Raw genomic sequence first — 10833 nt, forward strand, 5'->3', positions numbered from 1 at the left:
GGTAGATGGTGGTGAGGGCGCTAAAACTCGTCATACTTGACTGGCATTTGTAAGAACGATTTATTGTGTGTTGTGCTTTACAATAAAATCCCCCAAATCACAAAATAAATTAAACCAGATATAATTTAACTTCAGTTTTGATTCAGTGTTGGCTGTTCATCTTAATTTGTATGGTCAAAGCACAGTATTTTTATGACAAATAAATATAATCCCCAAATATCTGTGGACATAATGCAGGGTTTTATTTATTTTATTTTTATTTTAGGAAAAGAAGGCGAACTAAGAAGAAAACTTAATGACCTAACAAAAATGCCCTGTCCTAAAATGAAGAGAGTACCTAAACCAAACAAAAAACTTCAAATTTCAGATGATAGTGACCTTGATGAACCACAGTTACCGGTGAGATAATTACTGCAAATATTAAATAAATGTATTGCAGGATTGTTTTTTTTTAATCATATTCATATATATATATATATATATATATATTTTCATTTTAAACTCTTTTCCTCTCTGAATACAGCACAAAATAAGAAAGAAAACCGATGGAGCTTCAAGAATTAGATCCCGTCATATTCTACAGACATTTAAAGAGTCCAGTGAAGTTGAGCTACAGCAAAACGTTAAGCAGCTCGAAAAGGAAAACACAAGACTTAAAAATGAAAACCAATGTCTTCGAAACCGTATGGTTGATGGTAAGTTTTTTTATTTATAGCAAATAATTCCTTACCTTGATAAATGTTATTCTTCAGTAATTTAGATTCCAGAGTAATGTATTATAGTTGATCATACTGAAGTAATCTAGAACCACAATACAGACTCTTAATGTGCACTGTCTAATAGTTTAATAATACTGATTATTAAATAAAGTTTTTCAACATAACTTCATAATCCTACATTAATGACTATATGCATTACATTAGACCTGGAAATTCTTGTATTTTATCTTTTTTATTTTTTTCGTAGCTAATGTTAATGACCCACAAAAAGGTCAGTTTGCCAATAACATAGAGCAAGTCTCTCAAGTATAATTGCAGGCATTGATGGTTTTGTTTTCACTTTGCATTAAATATATTACTAGAAATGATTATCATTTAATACTAAGGTTTTTTTCTCCAGAGATTCCAGACCTTTTGGACAATCTGAAAAAAATTGTAACAAAAGCCACATTTATCAGCAATGAAGACAAAAGTGTGTCACCATCAAGTGGTTCTGACAGCCCCACAGCAAATTGTTCTGAATCTGACAAAGAATCACCAAAACAGGTATAACACTCTTGGTCTACAATATTACAAAGACAAGGTAAAAATATATATATTGAAAACAAATATTGGTTGTAAACAATCTAATGATGCTACATTATCAGTTATATTCATAGTTATAGTTGATAATAAGAATGTAATTGAATTATGGGTGTCACAGATTCACTGACTTTATTATGTCTGTAAATTAATAAACTTAGAATTGAGACATACTGTGGTCTTTAATAACACATTTCTGTAACAAAATCACAGCCTTACTGATAATGTATTCCACTTAACATAATATAAGAATAGTTTGGGGATAAACTTGTTTTTTATTTACCATTGTCTTTTAGGTGGAAATATTCCCAGGCACTGGAGTTTACATTGACAAACTGTCCTGGATCCTTGCAGAGAGGTGCAGCACGAATACGTCATATGCAAGAACCCTGACGGTTGCTGTCTTTGACTTTCCAACATTATTAAAGAGCAATCTTCGTGGTGGTGGCAGCAAGAGAGATCCAACTTCGGAGACATTAAGATCCTCATTGATGTTATTGAGGATCATATACAGCTGCCTTCGGAAGGACACGACGTGTTTCAGTTGCGGGGCTTTGCAGCCCAGCGGGACCCTCTTAATGCCGGACATCAGCTGCCCGAGCCGGTGCGGATGAACGGAGGGACGTTAGACAGCGTTACCTTCCGGGCAGGAGCAGCGAGCGGCAACACCGGGGTGAAAGTGTCGTCTAACACTGTGCCATTAGCCACTAGCTGATTGAGCAGATCAGTGGTTTTTAAGAAGATAACAATGGCAGCAGACTTGATATTTTCACACCCTGCTACCTCCCCAACCGCTAACACACACTGCTCTAGGGGGCAGAACTGCACCGGAGCGATCTTGACTCCATGGCGTCGGGTCAGTTTTTCAAAAGACGCATTCAGGGGGTCCGACCCCCCGACCCGGGAAGAACTACCGGTACTCCCCCCTCCCCTCCCCTGTTCCCCCACAATAAGAAAAGCACTGAAAACAGAAGACAAAATAAACAAACTGAAAAAAGTAAAGCAACAAAAAAAACGCAGTCAAAGGACAGAGCTCTCAGCAGCACTCCCGCTCACTGCAGACCCCTCCCACACACTCCCAACTGAGAGAGAGAGAGAGAGAGAGAGAGAGAGAGAGTTAGTGTCTGTCTGTCTCTCTCTCTCTCTCTCTGTAGATGCATCATAGGGAACATATGTAACAATCTCTCTTTTTGTTTACCAAAAATGAGAATGAACGTATTTCAAGTGGGTGTTGCCTTGGTTGGAAACGTTTTAAGATTATTTATGAAGTGTAAAGTGGATTTGTCTCAGTTCTCCGTAGTTTTCAATGTATGTGCCATTCAGTAGCGTTCATGTTACAGATGTGCCCTATGCAGTGGTAGGGTCAATAAAATGTCAGTAAAACTTTATTTTAGCAATTATGGAGGGGAAGAACTGCAAATAGCGGGTCCCCACTAATTATCTAACTTACCAACAACGTTTAAAATTAGGTCTTGCGAAGCTGCCAAATAATGCTGTATAATCGTATGTGTCTTCATACACCGGCTGCTATAGTCTGATAGCTTTGATTGTATATATATATATATATATATTTTCTCGTGAACCACAAATGCTATTTGCTTGATTTTTACAGAGTATGTTATAAATACCATTGTTATGAAGCCTGACAAATTGTATGCTGTAATTATGAATATTTTCAAATCATTTGTTTGTTTTTCCTAACATGTTACAAATGTTCCCTATGTGAAAGATGCATTATATCTTAATAACGTCTAAACAATTAAAGATATACAGATTATTATTTTTGGTAAAGTTATAATACATTGCTATTAACTATGTGTGTCAGTAAAAGTTTAAATTTCCTAAAGGATTTTTATTGATCTTGCAAAATAAGTGTTTAGGGAACATTTGTAACATAGAGGTGGGTTAGCCACCGGCTAAGGGCAGCGGCTCCGGCTCCAGCACCGTCACCATGTCGCTGGAAAAGCGCTAAGTGAGCTCACAGTGAGCTCAGTGTAATGTCTGCTCTGGTGAGCTCACAGTGTGACCTAGTCGTGAGTTCACGTCTTCACTGGGTAGTCCTTGACAACTTAATTGACTCAAATCTTGGGCTTAATTGGTCAAAATGACCATTGGTTGAAGGTACTCAGGGACTGATGTGTAGAGAGACTTATTAAACCTGCAGGATTGTGGTTTTCCCAGATCAGAATTAACCAGATCACCACAAAGGAACATGGTAGGTGCTATTGCAACACAGATTACACAAATACATTGAAATCCAAGTTTGCAGTGGTCCTTGGGCCATTGTGTGGTGATCCAGATCACTTCAGCAGGAATTTTGCAGTGGTCTGGACTACAACTCTCTCTCTCTCTCTCTCTCTCTCTCTCTCTCAATTCAGTGCATTTGAATTGTCAAAGCAATTGGACATGCATACATACATACATACATATACACTCACCTAAAGGATTATTAGGAACACCTGTTCAATTTCTCATTAATGCAATTATCTAACCAACCAATCACATGGCAGTTGCTTCAATGCATTTAGGGGTGTGGTCCTGGTCAAGACAATCTCCTGAACTCCAAACTGAATGTCTGAATGGGAATGAAAGGTGATTTAAGCAATTTTGAGCGTGGCATGGTTGTTGGTGCCAGACGGGCCGGTCTGAGTATTTCACAATCTGCTCAATTACTGGGATTTTCACGCACAACCATTTCTAGGGTTTACAAAGAATGGTGTGAAAAGGGAAAAACATCCAGTATGCGGCAGTCCTGTGGGCGAAAATGCCTTGTTGATGCTAGAGCTCAGAGGAGAATGGGCCGACTCGATTCAAGCTGATAGAAGAGCAACTTTGACTGAAATAACCACTCGCTACAACCGAGGTATGCAGCAAAGCATTTGTGATGCCACAACACGTACAACCTTGAGGCGGATGGGCTACAACAGCAGAAGACCCCACTGGGTACCACTCATCTCCACTACAAATAGGAAAAAGAGGCTACAATTTGCACAAGCTCACCAAAATTGGACAGTTGAAGACTGGAAAAATGTTGCCTGGTCTGATGAGTCTCGATTTCAGAGTCAGAATTTGGCGTAAACAGAATGAGAACATGGATCCATCATGCCTTGTTACCACTGTGCAGGCTGGTGGTGGTGGTGTAATGGTGTGGGGGATGTTTTCTTGGCACACTTTAGGCCCCTTAGTGCCAATTGGGCATCGTTTAAATGCCACGGCCCGTTGTTTCTGACCATGTCCATCCCTTTATGACCACCATGTACCCATCCTCTGATGGCTACTTCCAGCAGGATAATGCACCATGTCACAAAGGTCGAATCATTTCAAATTGGTTTCTTGAACATGACAATGAGTTCACTGTACTAAACTGGCCCCCACAGTCACCAGATCTCAACCCAATAGAGCATCTTTGGGATGTGGTGTGTAACGTTATGTTGGGTGTATTTGGATAAGAGTATTTGGACTCTGAGCTGAAGCACGGATCTAAAGAAGACCTCTCCCCCCCAAAGTTATCAGATTTCCTTAGCTCATCAGCTTGGAACTGGTTTGCATCAAAGTGACAGTTTTGGGGAGGATGGCACCGAGAAGAGGCCAAATAGTTTGTTATTCTGCTATGAGATGTCTGGAGAAAGGGGCCTGTGAGTGATAAAAACTCTTTGAAGTGGATGAGAGCCGAAATCCCGACATAGAGCTACGAACCCAGGCCAACCGGCATTTCCAAAAGATGGCATGGATTGACATCAGTCATAAATCCAAAGTCACAAAAGATTAAGTCTGTTTTAGTTACTTGTGATAAATTGTTGATATCCTAAGCGTTGGCATTAGAGTCATTAGGTGATTAATCGAGTACTGTTCTGTTGGGTTGTTACTGAATAGCCAAAACAATGATTACCCAAATGTCCCCATGTGAAGCATTGATTGTTAAGGTACCAGGAACAGAGATTCCTGAATTCCTTGGACGCCTAGGCAGTTTGGACTTTGAAGTAGAGTCGCGTCGAACTCAGTTGGCAAACGACACTACGACGCAACTCGAAAAAGAGTCGATAGAGGTGATGAAAGTTATGGCTAGCTTAGCACTTGCGAGCTCAAGGGTAGTGAACTGGATCATAAGCAAGTTTGAAAAACTGAAAAAGCTAGGAGAAAAGTATGCTAAAGCGAAAGAAGAAAGAGCCAAACGGCATGGAATGGTTTTAGAATTTGAAGGAAAGCTAGATACTTGTGGAAAACAAGTCATTGTGTTGAATGCTGAAAAAGAGGACTTAATTGAACAGAGAGAGCAATTGGGAAATGATTTAAGACAATGTCAAGTTGAATTGGAAACAACTCTGATCCAAGTAAAAGGTCTGCAAAATGACAGATGTAAAGCGGTTGAAAATGAAAGGATAGTTTTGAAGGACCGGGATGTTTTGGAAATGCGTCTTTGCAAAACAGTCAGGGAGAAAGATTTGGGCACTGTAAAAATGGAGATACTCGAAGGCGAGGTCATACATTTAAAAAGGGACAGTGAAGAAATGAGGAGAGTAAATCAGGTGCTTAGGGGAGAACTCAAATCAACTGAAGTTGAAAATGAGCGTCTCAAGCAACAAATAGGGGCCCTGAAAGCTGCCTCTTGGTGGGCTGCAAAGCTGACACCTGACAGCATAAAGGAACAGCCGGAACCGGCCAATGCACGGAGTCGCACACCGTCTCCACATTTAGGCCCCGGGTTGCCTCGTCCTGATCGTACCCCTCCCTGTAGTCTTTCTCCACCCAGGGTAAGAAGCTCGTCGCACAGACGAACTTCCTCTCCCGAGAGTCCAGACCGAAAGGTTAACATGCGCCAGTTGAGAGAACTGGCTAAAGATTGTGAAACCTTTAACCCAGCAGACAAGGAAGGAAATGTGGAAGCGTATATTAAGGACATTAAGTATGCTTTGAGTTTCTATCCTGAGGCTACGGAGAAGGAAAAGGTTCTCCTAATCCGCAAAACTACCTCTCGCCAAGTCCATTCTTGGATGGAGAGGCAAGGGTCCATGGTCTGCGATAGGTTTCAACGCTTGTGCAGAGCATTAGTTAGGGACTATTCCAGGTTCATTGATCCAGTGGCAGCAGTGACTGCCGCACAGCAGATCAAACAGGGTAAGCATGAGTGCCCCCGTGATTACTATGAAAAGCTTAGGAAAACCTATTTTGCGGGTCAAGATCGACCCGGGGCCGAGGAAGAGGTGAGCTTTAAAGGGTTGTTTGTTGCTAATTTGTTCCCAGCGATTAAGGAAATGATCATATTACATGCAGACGCAATGTATATGAACATAGCTGAAATTCGAAAAAATGGCACAGAAAGCTTGTGAAAGCAAGTACAATAGCACTTCTGATCGTAAAGATTCAAGCACCCAAGTACTGGCAAGGCGCTCTGAGAGCCCTATTTCTCCACTGGAGTTAGAGGGGACAGAGATTCAAAGAAGGAAAGAACCTCCCAAGGATGGAATCCAAGACACCCAGGCTTACAATAAAAAAAAGAAATCTGCTCCTAGCCTAGGTGGGTTAACTCAGTCTCTGAGCAATGTTGCAGTTTCTGAGCTACTGCTACGCTTAGCTCTGCTCCCTTTGCCCCCTCTTCCCAAACTGGAAGTTAGTAGCCAGGGTAAAGGGCCGGACTCGCCACCTAAGGAATGACTAGCTCTGGAACCACCCCCTGTCCCCGCCTCTGTGTTTTTGATTGGATGTGAGGAACAGCAGGGGGGTTTCTCTGACACATCAGCCCACTGGGACCTCCCAGTGGGGGAAGTTGCCTGCAGGCAAGCTGAACCTTTGGTGATGTTACTGGGTGATCTGACACAGAGAGGCAGAGCCAAGCAAGTTTACATAGAAGTGACCATTGAGAATGTGTGGGAGTGAGGAGCCTTGTTGGACACTGGGGCTGAAATTTGTTTAATGTCTGCCACCACAATGGGCAACCTGAAACAAATTATGGAAACCTCAGACCAACGACTGAAAGTGGAAGCTTGTAGTGTGAACATTACAAGTTACACAGAGACTAAGGCACAGCTCACTCAAAAGGCATTGTTAGAGTTCACCTTTGGGAAGATTAAGTTGGTTCATCCAGTTTATATTTCCAAATTTGAAACAGAGAAGTTGATCATTGGTCAGGATCTATTGAACAGGTTGTGGGCTCAAGTTGAATCACCAAAGCCGGTGGAATTGAATGACAGATATGATACAGCCACCAAGGTACAACTTCCCAATGAGACCATTTTTTGTGCATGTCCCTAAAGGGGGCACCGGCTTACCATGTAAGCCAACCATTCGAACCCAGGTCCCTACCAACTATTATAGACATAGTGAAGGTCAGGTGCCTGAATAACACCTGAATTCCCAGTCACCTCCCTCTGTTAATCAACTTCCACCTATTGGTTACCGTCAGTAACCATACTCAATACTGAGTAATACCAATTGTTTTTTTGTTTTAATGTACTAGTGTTATAATATGTAACCTGTATATGTGCTAGTATAGGATTGTCAATTTGATTGGAATACATTCTGCTTAAATAATGAACTATTAGTTTGTTTTCTTTGATTTCTCGGGGTCATGAATGGTGAAGTCCACTGTTGAATTCTGTTACATAACTTTGAGATAAATGCTTAACGTCTTATTTTGTCTTGAAGGGGATAACGTCCTAGTCGACCTCAGTCCCATTCAAGAAAGGGGGTATGTAGCGTTATGTTGGGTGTATTTGGATAAGAGTATTTGGGCTCTGAGCTGAAGCACGGATCTAAAGAAGACCTCTCCCCCCCAAAGTTATCAGATTTCCTTAGCTCATCAGCTTGGAACTGGTTTGCATCAAAGTGACAGTTTTGGGGAGGATGGCACCGAGAAGAGGCCAAATAGTTTGTTATTCTGCTATGAGATGTCTGGAGAAAGGGGCCTGTAGCTGATAAAAACTCTTTGAAGTGGATGAGAGCCGAAATCCCGACATAGAGCTACGAACCCAGGCCAACCGGCATTTCCAAAAGATGGCATGGATTGACATCAGTCATAAATCAAGCCCCCCTCCAATAGGACACTGGGGGCTGAAACCGAAATCCAATCTCAAGAACTCAGGAACCAATCACCTATTGATCTGACAGACTATAAAGGACAAGCACGGCCTTTCTTTCTCTCTCTCTCTCACCTGAACCAGTAACTCGCTGCCACAGCTCAACCTGTAGCTCTGTTGCCCGAACCGGAACCAGAAACCAACCAAGTCTTTGCCGGCAACAGAAGAGTTAAACTGGGAGAAGGAGATTGAGCCGTACAAAGAATTCTTTTAAAGGACTTTATTAAATAAAGAACTTTACAGACTGCGCTGCCCGCCTGTGCCCACCTGATCAGTGGAGTTTTACAGCTGGACAAATGACTAAGTCGACTGAATACGAAAGTGTCAGTCATTTAAATAGCTATTTGAGTTTTAAGAAACTTGACCCTTGGAACAAACAGGGCCCTGCTTTCCTCAAAGACTTTGTCTTCAAGTAACTACGGTGGAAACCTGCTTACAAAGAAGATTTTGTGCACAACCTTGGAGCCTTCAAACCAGTGGAAAATCTGTTTGGAAACGACTCTACTTTCGCGAAACCCCAACTTCCAGGTGCATCGACTGAGTGGAAGTTCTTGGACAAAGCCGAACCGGACTGCCTTTGTTCCAAACCACACGGACCTCGTGCCGTGTGCTGTTATCTGAGCCCGAAGGCAGAGAGGCCTCTCTGCGACGAAGTTCAGATAAGTTTAACAGTTTGGAGTTCATGATTCATGACATTTGAGAAATCAATTAGAAATGTTAATCTGTGATTCATAACTCTAGAATGTGTAATATCATTTAGTTTTCTTAAATATAAATGTGTGTTGCATTAAACTGTTTTGTTGATAATTTTAGAAATAAAATCTGTCAACGCCGAGAAATATCTTCTCATTCCTGTTTAACTGTTTAGTCTGAAATTGACACAAGTTAATAGACATTAGATTATTGGTGGCCCTGCCTATCCTTAATCATTGAATAATAATCAGTTAAGGGAAATTGTGGTAACAAGTAATGATAGGATCTTTCTCTGTACCTAAACGTTAATGAGACTGATATATATATATAACGAGAAGTTACCTGACATAAATACTAACCTGCGTAGTTATTTAATGTCTGACTAATAATACTAACAAGAGACTCACCTTCATCTTACTAACTGGTATTGTAGTCAATGTGTTTATAACCTCTTTTGTTTAAGATTTGTGTTATCATATGCGATCCCATGGTCTTTGATTTGGTCACGGAAGTGATTTGTCTTTGATTTGTTGATCTAGAGTTGAATTTTAATTAGTTTTTCCCTTTTGTATAATTAGTGTAGTGCTACATTTAGTCTTTGTTTTGAATAAATTTGACAATTTATATCTTTGGAATTGGTGTCTGCGTCCAATTATTACAGAAATTGAGTTCTACAAGATTCCAGGATTCGTGATAAGGTGATACTATAAATTCACTTCTTTAATTGAAATTTATAAGTGTACCTTACGCTACAGGTGGAACGGGAGCTTCGTGCCCTGGATGTGCATCCCACAAATCTCCATCAACTGCAAGATGCTATCCTATCAATATGGGCCAACATTTCTAAAGAATGCTTTCAGCACCTTGTTGAATCAATGCCACGTAGAATTAAGGCAGTTCTGAAGGCGAAAGGGGGTCAAACACAGTATTAGTATGGTGTTCCTAATAATCCTTTAGGTGAGTGTATATGGAAAAGGAACAATATGTGTACATCTCTGCATATGGTGCCCTAACAGATGTGCAAGTTACATGACAGACAGACACTCACACACACTTTCAAAGACAGACAGACAGACAGACACTCACACACACTTTCACACACTCACTTTCACAGACAGACAGACACAGACACAGACACACTCACTTTCACACAGAGACAGGCACATTTTCACACAGAGACAGACACACAAACACACACAAACAGACACAGACACACATACTTTGACAGACAGACAGACAGACACATGCATATTATGGGTCTTTGTTGGGTAGTGAAATGGGTAGCATCAGTCGCAGTGTGGGTAATGTCAGGGAGCCAATCATAGTCCCCGTTATTTGCATATCGTGGCGCAAAGCATTCTGGGAAAAGCAACTAAACACGTTTAGTCATGTATTTGTCCATAGTTTACACATGAGATGAAAGAGACAGTATGACGTATTGAGCACCTGGGATTCCTCATGTGAATGTGAGGGGCAGAGGAACCGGATCCCAAGTGTGCGTCCCAGGTGCTATAGGTTTCAAAGCATGCAGGGGAATAGGCACCCCACCCTGACACCTATAGAAGACTGGATAGGGAGATATAAATAGCAATGGGGAGACTCTTGTACTTGGTGTGGCTCTATCCATATAGTGGGGCCAGCAGCCACTTAGCAGGTGTAGCAATAGAAGCTCAGCCTGGGGAGACTGGATTTAGCATTTCCTCTCCATTTTGATAACTATCCATAATCATTTCTGCAAAATACTTCTATGATACCTATGTATGTTT

Source organism: Amia ocellicauda, chromosome 10 (genome assembly GCF_036373705.1).
Source record: "Amia ocellicauda isolate fAmiCal2 chromosome 10, fAmiCal2.hap1, whole genome shotgun sequence".
NCBI classification, from domain to species: Eukaryota; Metazoa; Chordata; class Actinopteri; order Amiiformes; family Amiidae; genus Amia; species Amia ocellicauda.